Raw genomic sequence first — 13,843 nt, 5'->3', positions numbered from 1 at the left:
ATATTGGTTCTCTTGTGGAATGAAATTATTTATAAGGATATGAAGGTAGGGGGCATGAGGGGAAAGGGAGGAAGGAGAGAAGGCAGAGCTTAATTTTTAATTCATATACTTTTATACATGTTTTGCAATAACTTGTACTCTATTTATCATTAGTATTTCATATTTGAGAGTGTGGAATGAAAACCTAGGGAGTTGTAATGGTTCTTCTGAGGAACAGTATCATGCAGAGGTTAAGAACACAGGTTCAAGAGTCAGGCTGCCTGACTGGAATCTTGGCAGTATCACTGGTGAGCTGAATGTCCTTAAGCAAGTCCATGGGTTTCTCTAGGCCTTGGTTCATCTGTGAAAGAGGATAATAGGATCCACTATAAGGTTGTTGTAAAGCTTAGATGAATTACTATTATACAGCATAAGCATTTAGAAAAACATTAGCTATTATTGTTACTGATATTGCAAATTTATACCAAAAATGCAGAAATATCTGAAACAAAAAGTTACCATGGGCATCTGGAGTCTATTGTTAGGAATTTATGAAATTCAATGAAATTCCTTTGATATTGTAAAGGTCAAAAAAATAACTTTCCTCTGATCTTTCTAAGTTCTTCTGGTTGGCGTAATAAGTAAATTAATATCAGTCAGATTAACAGAAGAAAATGTCCAAAATTTATTACAAGTGTACATATGGGATTGCCATAGGAATGTGAGGCCTCAGGGCCATTGGGCAGTTGAGGCTTCTGTGTCACTCTGGAGAAAGGAGAGGAAGGATAGTGGTCTTAAATTTCAAAGACAGTTTACAGGTAGAGGAGACAGAGCAAATATATGGTTAACAATTCTTGCTGGGTCACCCAGAACCAATGGGACATAGAGGGAAACAGGCTTTGCTAAATTTCTCCCTGTCTGACACAGTTAGATTACCATCATGCTAAGGTGATGCTCCCTTATTTTGAGTGGGTGTTTTCTATCTGAATTCCTTTAGGCAGGTAAAAGGGAAGGGTCAAAAATTCTCTCTGAGTCTTTTGTTTCTTAATAGCCAACTTATAATCAGTATCCCAAAAGGCATATTTTGGAGTGGCAAAACTTGGGTCAACATCAGTATGAAATAACATAATATTTTTAAAAATGAAGCTATTAGGTGATGAGTGACTGGATAGATAAGGCCTGGAAACAGAGGCCATTACTTGTAATGGAGGAGCAAAGTCAACAGCCTTAAACTAAATATATATCGTCATTGGAACATAACCAATTGATACTGGTAGGTCCAGAGAATCTAAGGAGGGAAAAAAGGGCAGGAGAGGGGCGAAACTGTTCAATAGCTTCCTAAATGTATCATAAACTTCAATCGCATGTTTCTTCTTCCCACTATTCTACTAATTCTTCACCTTATCTTTTCTCCCCGACAAGTTCTGTGTTTGATCCAGATTTTATCTCTTTGTGGGACAGCTGATACAACAATAATGTCTAGTTCATTGAAGAGCTGGAGTATTCTGCAGAACAGTAAAACAGTCACCTGGGAATGGAAAGACATGCTCAAGGATGAATGCTATCAAAAGAGGCTATTATAGATGAGTGGGAAGCAGTAAGCAAAACACAAACATTTGGTGGATAACTTGACTTCCATTCCTAAGACTTAATTGAGCTAAGGAGCTGAGTGCTGAAATCATTCTCTGTCATTGCAGAGCTGTAAAGCCAGCGGGCTGGAAGAACAGTGACCGATTGACATTGACTGTCTTCCATCTGGGGCTTAATCTGTTTCCATATGTCTGTGACAGTGGTGTGTCTTTCACTACAGGTTCATGTAATTCTGAAGGCCAGGCATCAAGCAAGAAGCCAGAGTTCTAGTCATTAGTCACACATCCAGGCCACTGGGCAATTCCAGGGTGGTGCCTTTGCTTGCAGCTGGGGAAGATATGATGTTCCATAATGTGGTTCCTAATGAAGAGTACTCACAGATGACAAGGCTGGACTCTAGCAGCAAGGTACTAGGAGGAATCAACTCCAGCTAAAAGGAGCTTTCCCTCTGCTGCTGGCTTTCCTTCTGGAGCCACGGATTTGGCTCCTGATTGACTATCTCCACTGTAGCTCATTATGGGGTTGCACAGCAGCCTACAGTGAAGTGCTGAGCTACACAGTTGCTCCCTGCCCTCAAAGCCCTGATGATGGCCTGTGTCTTGATGCTTCAAAGGGACAGTTGTCAGCTGTTTCCTTTGAAGCAGTTTTGAGGAATCCAAAGATTCCTTGAAACATTTAAGGAACAAAAATCTCTTTCCTCTTACTTTAAAGACAATGTGTTTACAAATTAAATTATTACTTGGATAGAGTAATTTGAGAACAGGGCACCCCATAACGTAGACTCTCTTTTTAAAATCACAGGAATAGTGTAATGAGGCTTCCCAAATTAACTGATTTTCTTTCATTTATAGGTATTTAGTTTCTCTCAATGCTTTTTGGGGAGGGGGCAGGGGGAAGGCCACGCTGAAATAAATGGCTTTCATTATCTGACAAAAGCAGAGCATCTTTTTTTTTTCCTTTGGAACTAAATTCAAGTGTTAATTAATTGAGTTAGCTGTGGTTTATGGGACATTATGTAAAAATGTTGGACAGTGTTTTCAAATTAAGTTTCATTAACAAAAGTTACTATAATGCTGTTCAAATGGATGATTTTTTATTGACTCTGTATTAGCTCACAGAATAACACTAAATTGCGATTTAGGGAAATGCTTAGTTGGGGAATTAAGTACCCTTGTTTTCTATGCTGAGAGTGGAGAATCTAGAAGAATAAACGTGTGTATGTGTGTGTGTCCTGCAATTCCCAGTGATTTTCTTTACTGGACTCAGAGGAAGGATATATACCTAGAGGGACAGAGTCATGTGGTGATTCAGAAGACAGACTCTGGGCCCAGACTTGGCCTCAAATCCTGGCTGCATCATTTATGAGCTGTATGCCCTTGAGCAAGATCATCTTCTTTTCTGGACTTTGCTTATTTATCTGTGAAGTTGGAATAATAATGGTACCTATTGGTAAGGTTGTTGGGTTATGTGAATGAGTGAATAAGAATGACGTTATTTTCAGGATAACCTTAAATGTACCTTACTTGTACATAATGGATGCTGTGTTTGGTTTAAACAGAATCATCTCTGGAAATATCAGTATGGGATGTCTGCTATGTCGAAGGTTCTATACAGCTTGGATTGTGTGATGACTCCATCTCTCCTAACACTTCCAGCTGCTACTACTGGAAAATTCCTTTGTACTGTCCCCTTAATCTGAGGTTTTGGTACATGATGACATTATTTAATTGGTAATTCTGCTTCTTTTATCCTTGGTATGTGGCACCCACATAATACTTGTGTATGTATGATTAATCATCTGGACCCATCATGGTGTATAAAATAATGGAGACATTTTTCCAAGGCTATAGCATTGAGTAAAGCAGTCGATTGGGTCATCTGTGGAGACTTGCGTTTATATTATGATAGAACTGTAGCATCATAAAAATCATGGCTCACATTTATGGAGCACTTACTTCATGGCAGGCAATGTAGATTATTTCTTTGAACCCTTTGAACAACCCTATAATTAAGGTATTACTTTATCTTTATTTTTTTCTGTGATATTAGAGAACTTGCTCAGGTCTTGGAGCTGACCACTCAGTGTTGGAGGTGATTTCTGAACTCTGGCCAGTTTGATTTCAGATGCCAGCTCTCACCTCCTGCAGTTAAATAGTCCTACAACCTAAGGAAGCTTCTCCATCAACTGCCTGGGCTTTTCAGACAGTTGTCTTGGCTCTCATTCACTTTTATTGGCATAGAACAGCCTTGTGTTGTGAGAAAAACTTTTCCTTGCAGGTGAAATATGTTTAGCTGGATTTATTTTGCATTTTTAGTGACGCTTGATTCTTCATCTGGCTGTGTGATTAATCTGCCACCGGAGTGCATTGAACCTTTAATTATGGCTTCTTCACTTTCTCTTTTCCTTCCATGTACTTTTCCACTGTTGAAGGTTTCAATGGGCTAGAAGTTCTGAAGAAGTTTTAACCTATATGTAACATAAATGATGGCCTTTGTGTACAGAGAAGAAAAGTTATAATTGTTAGGTATATCCAATTTGTCATATTTTTTCTACCAGAGATATTTACCTCCTTTCTTTCCTGTACTTACTCTTTGGTTCATTAGAAACAGCCAAGAGCTATTACTTGTTGGTGGTTCTGGAAAACAAAGACTGCTTCCATGATTATCTTTCACTATGGCCAAACCTAAGTAGTGTATGGATGCCATTTAAGGAAAAAAAATTCTCAGAAACCCCAATGTTTACATAATTTTTTTATTATTTAGTTATTAAACATGTAAAATATAAAACTAGGTATAGGCTATGTTTGTAGTTCTTAGCCAAATATGAAACCAAAATACTTTTAGAAATTAAAAGCAATCCAAACGACAAAATCAAATTCAAATTAGCAACATTCATTTAACATAATGGATGCTGTGTTTGGTTTAAACAGAATCATCTCTGGAAATATCAGTATGGGATGTCTGCTATGTCGAAAGTTCTATACAGCTTAGATTGTGTGATGACTCCATCTCGCCTAACACTTCCAGCTCCTACTACTGGAAAATTCCTTTGTACTGTCCCCTTAATCTGAGGTTTTGGTACATGATGACATTATTTAATTGGTAATTCTGCTTCTTTTATCTTTGGCTTGTGACAATTAAAATAGCACAACCAGGCACCATTACCACAGTTATAAATGCAAATACAAATGCAAACCCAGGCACAGAAATTTTGTGCTGGCACCCACATATTAGGCTCCATGTAGCTGATCCATAACACTAAATAGCAATATTTTAAATGAGTGTTACCTAAATGAGAAAAAAATATAAAAATCTCATCAAGAACCTTCATACCCCCAAGAAGAACAATGCCCCAAAGCCCCAATTTGAAAAAGAAATTGTCAGCATTCCCTCTTCTATCTATAGGATTGCTATTGCCTTTGCTGGGAATGCTCCTCCCATGGGAGTGTTGCATGGCTCCCTCTTTCATTTCATTCAGGTCATTGTGCAGTGTCATTGCCATGGGAAAGCCCCCCCTGCCCACCACCCTGACTCCGCCCCCCCTACCATTCCCCCGGGTAGCACTCTTTCACTTTGGTCCTTTACTGTGTTTTTTCTCAGAGCACTTATCAACTCCTGGCTTTCTTGCTTGTTTGCCTTTATCTGTCCCCACCATTAGAATGTAAACTCCTTTGAGAAGGAATTTAGGTTTCCTTACCTTTGTATTCCCACTGCTTTACATGGTAATTGATAAGGATCTTTTGAACCAAAGAATGAATGCTTGTTTTCCACCTCCATTTCTTTTTGGAACATCTCCAATGCCAACCTTCACCTGGGTAAAATTCATTTTGCGACCCATTCCCACGAGCCTACGTCCTCTGTCCTTCATTGGAGCCCCAAAAGTATTGAGGCCCCTCTTATGTTACTCATGGGTTTTACCTCTGATATTTTGATATTTTTTCTTCATTTTTATCTCCTCTACTAGACTATGAGCTTCTCAAGGACAGTGTTTGTTTGATTAGCCTCTATGATTCCCCTACTCTCTGGCATGCCAGAGAAATGCAGTCATAAATGGGAATCACCCTGAAACTGTAGTATTTGATTCTAATTATTATTCTCTGTGTTTTACAATATCCTGCAGAGTGATTGACATATAGTGCGAACTTGATGAGGGTCAATGGATAGCAGACAGTGTAAAACAGGATAAATTCTGGGACTAAATTCTCTATGGCCAACCTAATGCTAATAAAATAAATTCAATTTAATTACCAGTTCACTTCTATTATGTATAAAACCCCAGTTAGACAGTATGGCCACTGCAATGAGTAATATGTGGCCTTTGAGTTCACAATCTGGTGGAGAAGACTGATAGAGGGAGAGAGAATAGAAACAGAAATAATGTTTATTTGTTTACTTATCCCTTTACTTATTCATTCTTTCTTTGAATGGTGTGTTATGTGCATGTTACTAGGCCTAAGAAAAACACAGCAGAGACCCAGGCTGTAACCTAACCCTAAGGAAGTGAGAGACAAAGTGATACTAATGACCCCTGGGATTAATGAAACAAAGGAAATGAATGCAGTGGTATGAAAATGCATGTGTGATGTGCCCTAATCTGAGGCAGGAAAGGTCCTCCTTGAGGTAAGACATGAAACGCAATTTCAACTTTTTTTATTTCATGGCACACAAAAAAAACTAATCACTAAAATTCTGCAGCACACCAAAGAACATATTTTTTTGCTATTCTGACAAAAATAGGTATAATTTTGATTCATTCACACTGAACAGCTATTGTTGTGTTGGCTGTTGTCATTTTTTTACTCAACAGTCTAAGGGAAAAGAGGTCAGTGCCCCTGACTAGTCAGGTATTGCATGTTTTAAAAATTCTTGCAGCACACAGATTGAAAATTGCTGCATTGAACTGAAACCCCAGAATGAATGGGCCTTAACCAGGGCAGGCCCAGGGCAATGGCATGTGCAAGGGCATCTTAATTGTGACATGGTGACTGGAGTACAGGCCAGAGAGAGAAAGTAATTCTGACTGTAGGTCTGGGAAGCTTCATGGAGAAGGAGGGTTTTGACTGGACCCTGAGAGACAAAGGTCATTGACAAGTAAATGGAAGGGCAGGAGGCAGTCCAGACAAGGAGACCAGCCTTATCTCCTTGAAGTGGCAACACATAGATCTGGCTTGAGAACTGTGCAGGGAAAGGAATGGTTAAATTCCAGAGTTTATAAAGAACCTCTCCAGTAGACTAATATCATAGTGATGAAACACAGAAATACATGTGGACCACATGTTACCAATTCAATACATTTGCTGGTTGAAAATTCAAGTTTGTTATGTTTAAAAAGGTTAATAGTGTATAAAAAATCAGCTAGGATCATTCTTAGCTGATGCTTCCATTAACATTTCTGTGAATTAAATATCTTTATCATTAGCACTGTATGTCAGCCTTTTAAACCAACTTATTACATGGAATCACAGATACCATTTTTTTTTCCCAGAAAAAGAAAATGAGATAATTTGTTAGCAAAACATTACAAATTATATCGAGTTGACATCATTCAATTACAGCTACATTACTGAATTACACCTGTTCAATCCAGAGCTGGAGAATTTATTAGCATAGCCTCCATTATAGCTAATGGCAAATACAGTTCTAAAGCTCTTTGAATCCACTGCATATTCTGTGAGAAGTGTTTTTCCTGTTGGGACTTCATTCTGGGCCTGACAAAGTGAGCTGCGAGGATTTTATTTCTCAGAGGATTTGGGAAAACCTAGTGCTGTTTGTTCACATGGGCTGTGACATCTGGGTGGCTGGGCCGTGAGAGCCTGTCCAGATGTGTTTTGCAGCCTCTTGATAGATGACCCTCTCTCCAGCCAGAGAGGCACTGAAGAGTCGTTCCACTCCCAGCGCCAGGCTACCTGCATTGGAGTTTTCATTACCCGGCCATTATGCTCACTGCCCACGGCCACCTCCGCTTATTGATTTGGGACCTGTGCCAGCTTCTAATTGTTTCCTTCAGATTGGGTTTGCTCTGATTGCTGACTCCTGTCTAGTACTATCTGTCCTCCGTGTTGCCCTCACTAATTTCTTCAGTAGTCTCAGGAGCTGTGGGTTTGACCCATCTGCTCATACCAGGGCCCTAAGAACTATGCTAACTTTTTTTTTTTTTTTTTGGTATTACCTTGGAACTTTGGAATAAATTGAAAAAAAATATTCCAGGAAGCTTAGGCTTCTTCCCCTCCATCCCCCTTTCCCTCCCAGAACACATTTTTGTGTGTGAATGTATTGTGGGTACCAGACTTGTTATTTAACTGAGAACTCCCCAAAGAGGAATGGCAGGTTGAAGAGTCCAATGTGTCACATTGTATTTGAGATCTCTTAAGTACTTGTTTTTTAGTTTCCCAATAGCCACTCAGTTCCTAGGATGGATTTGAAAGAGCGTTTCTCTGCATGGGGTGGGAAGGAAGCACGTGGTACTTCTGATCCTCTTTCCTCTGTCTTCACTGTATTATTCAGTGTTTCCTTGGCAAGGAAATGTGTGTTCTTTTTCCCCATTTCCCCTTTAACATTTATCAAAATACCATAGCAGTTGTATCATAAAGCAGCATAAAATTTGAAAATTCTCTCTTTTCATTTATTTTGCAACCTGTATCTGGTCACTGGAAAAATATTTTTGGATAGAAACATGCTAACAATCATTTTTAAAACAATCTATTTAAAAAACAATAGAATAAATAGCATCTAAAGGAATTATTATCCTCAACAGATGGAGAAATTTTGGAACTTTTAATCAGTGTTAGTTCTGAGCATGAGTATGACAACATGGTGTAGGGCAGCACTGCTCAAAGAGTGACTCTTGCGCTGGTGGCAGCGTGCAACTAAATATTTTCAGGAATTGGCCCAGAGGGTTTAGGAACTCGTGTGCAACCAGAAGTACATTTGTTGACTCTAGTATCAAATTTGGAGCTTTAATAAGATTGCTTTATTTTTATTTCATTTAGTAATTGATTTTATTGTACCTTCTCAAGTATTTATCTGTGCTCGCTGTCCCCTTCTTCCCCTCCCCTCCAATCCCTCATCACAGTTTATTTACAAAACATTGGTGTGTTTAGGTTAAAAACACAAGCCCAAGAATTATTCTTTCATAGCCCTTGGGTGTGATTGTAGATACACTACTGGCTGTCTGACTTGAGCCAGCTTCCAATACTCTTTCCCTTGAAAATGTGGGTGAGATGTGGTATTCTACTTACCTTGCAGGATTGTGGCTAAAATTAATTAAGATGTTATAGGTCAAGCTACAGGGCACAATTCAGCGCAATTAGGCAGCCCTGAAAAGAACTTGAGAGAGGGTGCTTTGTATGTAATAAAATTCAATAAATGTTGTTTATCATGATTTGTTATTAAGTAAAACTTGCATATGCCTTGTATCCTTATATGAAGGATATTAGGAAACAAAATATAACAATATCTTCATTTAGATCTTACATTTGTAAAGTTCTCTCAGAACATGGACTTGAAAGAAAACTTTGTATTTAGGCTCCAACAAGTCTTTTCTCAAAGGTTATATCCTTACTGACTTTCTCAATCTTATGTCTTCTGATGGTGTATGGAAATTATTAGAACTTATGTAGAGAGAGAGCATCTCCATAGAGCAGATGTTCATTCTTATCATTAGATGTAGTGTAACTTTTACTATGACTCAACGTTTAAAAAAAAAACAAAACTTCACAAGAAGATATGTTTATTTATTTTAGAGGAGAAAGTGTGTGAGAGAGGGAAGAAGGAAAGGGCAGAGAGAGAGATATAGAGAGAGAGGCATCGATGGGTTGCCTCCTGTATGTGCTCTGACTCGGGATCCAACCTGCAACTTTTTTGGTGTACAGGATGATGCTCCAACCAATTGAGCCACCTGACCAGGGTGACTCTGCATCAAGAATTTTGACTCTACTTGGATGAAATGGTCACACACAACCGCTTGATAAGTTTTGTCTAAGTAATCTCTAGAACTTTGTACAGAAGAGCTTTTGGCTACCTCCACCTTTTGCATGTGATTTGTTTCTTTCGTGGCTTAAAATTTGCTTATTTATTATTCATGTAACTGATATCCATCAGAAGCCTTTTGAGGGCCTGTCATTGGCCAGTGGCAGCTGCTATAGCTTGTACAAGATGGAGGTATTTAAGCCAGCAAAACTTGTAAGCTAAAACATGACCCAGGAATTATAGAAGATAAAGATATGTGTGGGACAAAGTAGGGTTGGCCTTGTAGGGGTTTAGACAATCTCATTGTAGTCAACATTTTTATTTTCATGACCTCTCTATGAATTTTTCTTAATAGAATTTTAAATGCATATTTAAAAAAGTATTTTTAACCTCTGGTTTTGGAATATATCTCAAAATTGATGGCCACATAATCACTTGAGGTAGGAGTTGGGACACGATTGTTTTGGCCTGCACATGTGTGAGCATTGAAAGAGCCAGCATCAAACCTCACAGAATGGATGTGGGTGGCTTGGGGGAAAATACCAGAAACAATATTGGAGCACTTTTACCAGGAATACCTGTCCACTGATGGCACAGAGGATGGCAATGTGCAGGGCGTAGTGATCCCAATTTCCTGCAACTGGAAATGAAAGGACTGGTCAGTCAACGTTGTCTGACTTCAAGCTGGTACCTTAAAAATTTATATGGAAAATTTCAAATACATATACACCAAAGTAGAACTAAGCACAGTGAATATCCAGGTACCCCTCATCCAGCTTTAATAATTGCCAACATTTTGCCAATCTTATTTCGTCTATCCCATTTTTCATTCTTTTTCTTTTTTTTAGTATTTTAAAGCACGTCTTGCATATCATATCATTTTACCTGAAATTTCTTCAGTGTATATCTCTTACTAAGGACATTTTCCTCCGTTACTTAAATATCATGACATCATAACACTTAACAAAATTAGCAATAATTCCTTAATATGCCTTTTTATGGCTGGTTTTGTTGAAGTCAGAACCCATATGGGGCCCACACACTGTATTGAGTTGCTGCATTGACTAAGTCTTCTTTATCCCATAGCAGTTCTCCCTAACAGGTCTCCCTTCCCCTCAGTGCCCATGATTCGTGGAAGACACTGGGTCATTTGCTCTGTTTTATGAACTTGACTGCTCATGTCCTTGTGGTAGTGTTTAACTTATCCCTAAAAAGCTTGGTATTTAGTCTAGAGTCTTGATTAGATTTTGTAAATTTTTTTAGGCAGGAGTACTTCGGAGGTGGTGCCCAGTACATCCTTCTGCATCACAGCACGAAGCACAGAATGATGGATTGTCCTTCTTGTAGTGAAGCCAAGATTAATCAGTAGGGTCATGTGTTGTCAGTCTTTTCTTTTGTTACCAAGTTCCCATTTTGTTTCCAACTGATTTTTATACCAGTTGATGATAGTTGCTTGTATCTGGATATGGGCCTGTTCTCATTAGAGGGTCACAAAAAGGCAGTTTTCTAATTCTGTCATTCTTCCTACATATATTTTGTAGAATTCTTCTGTAGAGAACTCTTCCTCATCAGCCACTTGGCTTCCCTGAAATACAGTTCATATAGGCAGGAAAATATATTTTTCTGTACCATATTTCATTTTTTCAGATTAATAAATGAATGCCTCCAGTAACATCCAGTTAGAAACCAATGAGGTTTTTTAAAACTATCTTATGAATTTAAAAAAAAAGTATTTTATATATGTGAATTCATCTTAGTCATTAATCTTTTTGATGCTCAAATTTTCTCATCCTAGGCCACTAGGGACACCTTCAAGTATCCTTTCTATTGTTTTCAAACATCCTTCATGTTGATTTATTTTTAATTGTTTAAATTTCTGTTGTATGATATTTCAAATGTATACAAAACTAGAAAGAATAATGTAATTAATTCCCATGTACCCATATCCTGCTTCAAAGGCAATCAACTCTTGACTAGTTTTTTTTAATTAAAAAAATTTTTTTACACTCCAACTCACCTTCCTCCTTCAATATTTCTTGTGGTTTCATCTTTAAATATTTAAGTTTCAATCCCATTAACCTTTAACTTCCATCTTTATACCACAACAAGGTGTCCCAGGTAGAACATATGCTTTTAATCACTTAACTTACTGCATTGATTAATTAGGGAGACACCAGCTACTTCGCACATAAGCTTCAAACTGTAATGTGGCTTAAAAAAACAACAACGGGAGTTTCACTTACATAATAGTCTGCTATTGGGATGATTCAAGACTCTAGGCTTCTTCTATCTTGTGTTTCTGCCTTCCTTTAGGGCTGTGATGCTACAGCATCTAGTCTGTGGAAGGGAAAGAAAGGGCTAGAAGTTATATCCATTTCTTAAAACCCTTAACCCAGAATTGGTATATATTCCATTGGTTAAAACTTAGTCAGATGGACTTACAAGTTGGTCTGGAAGAATAAATGCCTGAAATGAAGAATATATGAGTTTTTGGTGAATAGCTTTTTAGTTTTTCTTATATTGCACTATACATTCAAGAAATCCACAAATAATTCTGAAATTCTCAGTTTTGTTACCTTTGTTATGTCTATAAGATATTGTTCCAGTTTGTTAAATGCATTTTATGGGCCTGAAAGAACTAATGCTTTCCAAAAAGGGCATTTAAGGAAATCAGTGATGAAAGGCCTTTTAACTGGGTCCTCCTTCCCTCCCTCCCTTCCTCCATTATGGGATAAATAATAGTTGAGTGTTTCTTTCTTTCCAAAGAGGGAAGGGTAGATACCATCCATTCGAGTTCATCAGATTTTTGAAAAACTAAGAATTATATCAAGAATAAACAGAGATGATTGATATCCAGGATCACATGCAGGTAAAAGAAGGCCCAACAGTATTACTAGTTCAACAGGTAAGTCAAGAGCCCCAAGAGGAATGGTGATGGTACAGACTTGATGTCCATATCTTGGGGGGTGAATATTCTGGATAGTCCCTTCAATTTTAATATGAAAGTGTTGAGCCTTGTTTTTAGTAAATTCTGAACTAACTTGTAACATTCAGTGCCCAGAAAGCACACAGGGAAGAAAGGAAGAGACTTAGGGGAGAGGGAAGGCAGGAAAGAGCTGCCAAAGGGAAGAAGCCCTACTTCTGCATTATATCACTGATTTATGTGTGTACTCCACTTGCTGAGTCACCAGCCTGGGCCAGGCCACAGCTAATTGTGGAGAAGCAGAGGCTTTTTCCTATACGGGTAATAAATACAAGTAGCTCTTACTATTTTGCCATCTGATTTGGGAGAAGATGGCTGACTAGGGATGATTATTGTGAAACAGTTCATCTGACAGTAGATACCCATATTTCATGTATAAATATTTAATACATGCAACAAATATCACACATCTCTACTACCCCTGGCCTTGGGCCACATGCAGTCTACTTAATGCTACACAAACCCCTTAACCTACTTCAAGATGAACAATTTGAAAACTCTCTCTGTGTTGCTTCATCTTAAACCTAACAAAATATTAACATTATGGTGTCAAAAAAAGCAGTGAGCATTCTTCTCATTGGTGTGCTTTTTCAACGAAGTACATAGTCTAACTTGTGAAGAATGCATCTTTCCCTGTGGGACTCGATAAAATGATTGTCATTTGGATGGACACATAAATTGGTGGTCTATAAACTTATACATTTTGCCTAGGTTTATCTTTGTGCAAAATAAGGTTTCACGGGCCCTGTTGTTCTCAAGAGAATGTCCAGTCCAACATTAAAAAAGAAAAGCTAAAATATTCTTTTGGTCTGTGAAACTTGATTTAGGTAAAGGTATGGTAGATGCCAGTAAAGACCTGTGCATCTTTGTTTTGTGAGGTGATAAATGTTTTTTTGTTGTGATTCAGCAAATGTTTCAGGTCATACATAGTAATCTAAATGTTCTATTTTATTTCTTTTGAGACAGTTTTAATTCAAAGCAGGAAGCTACCTTTCCTATTATATCATACTTTTAAGATCTTCTTGCCACTGCTTATATAAACCTAGAAGTGCTGTCATCAAAAAAGGACTTAATTCGGACATTCAAAGAGGACAGTGGGGTACCAGTATATCCCTTTGAGGTTTGCAAGTGGCTTTTCCCATCCAAAAAACCCCTAAAGTATCACAAAGACTTCAACTCACAGCAATTTATTTCACTCCAATTCTCCTTCCTCTCTACTATTGGTAATGCTGTTTGGCTTCTGAAGAAGAGCTTAGCTTTCGTAATACTCTTCCATTTGGTAATAGTATTCTCTTTTAAGTGCTGTAGTAGCTCACTGTTGAA

At 38.0% G+C, this 13,843-nt stretch overlaps 1 protein-coding gene across 1 annotated transcript in view; it reads left to right on the top strand.

Moving 5' to 3' along the window:
• FHIT (fragile histidine triad diadenosine triphosphatase) overlaps positions 1–13,843 on the top strand; it is a 1,408,108-nt gene that overhangs the window by 163,935 nt on the left and 1,230,330 nt on the right. The window lies entirely within an intron of this gene.

The sequence above is a fragment of the Pteronotus mesoamericanus genome, unplaced genomic scaffold (assembly GCF_021234165.1).
Source record: "Pteronotus mesoamericanus isolate MK-2021 breed Mesoamerican mustached bat unplaced genomic scaffold, CSHL_Meso_final scaffold_54, whole genome shotgun sequence".
In the NCBI taxonomy this organism is placed as follows: domain Eukaryota; kingdom Metazoa; phylum Chordata; class Mammalia; order Chiroptera; family Mormoopidae; genus Pteronotus; species Pteronotus mesoamericanus.
This window is presented reverse-complemented; position numbering and strand designations above follow the sequence as displayed.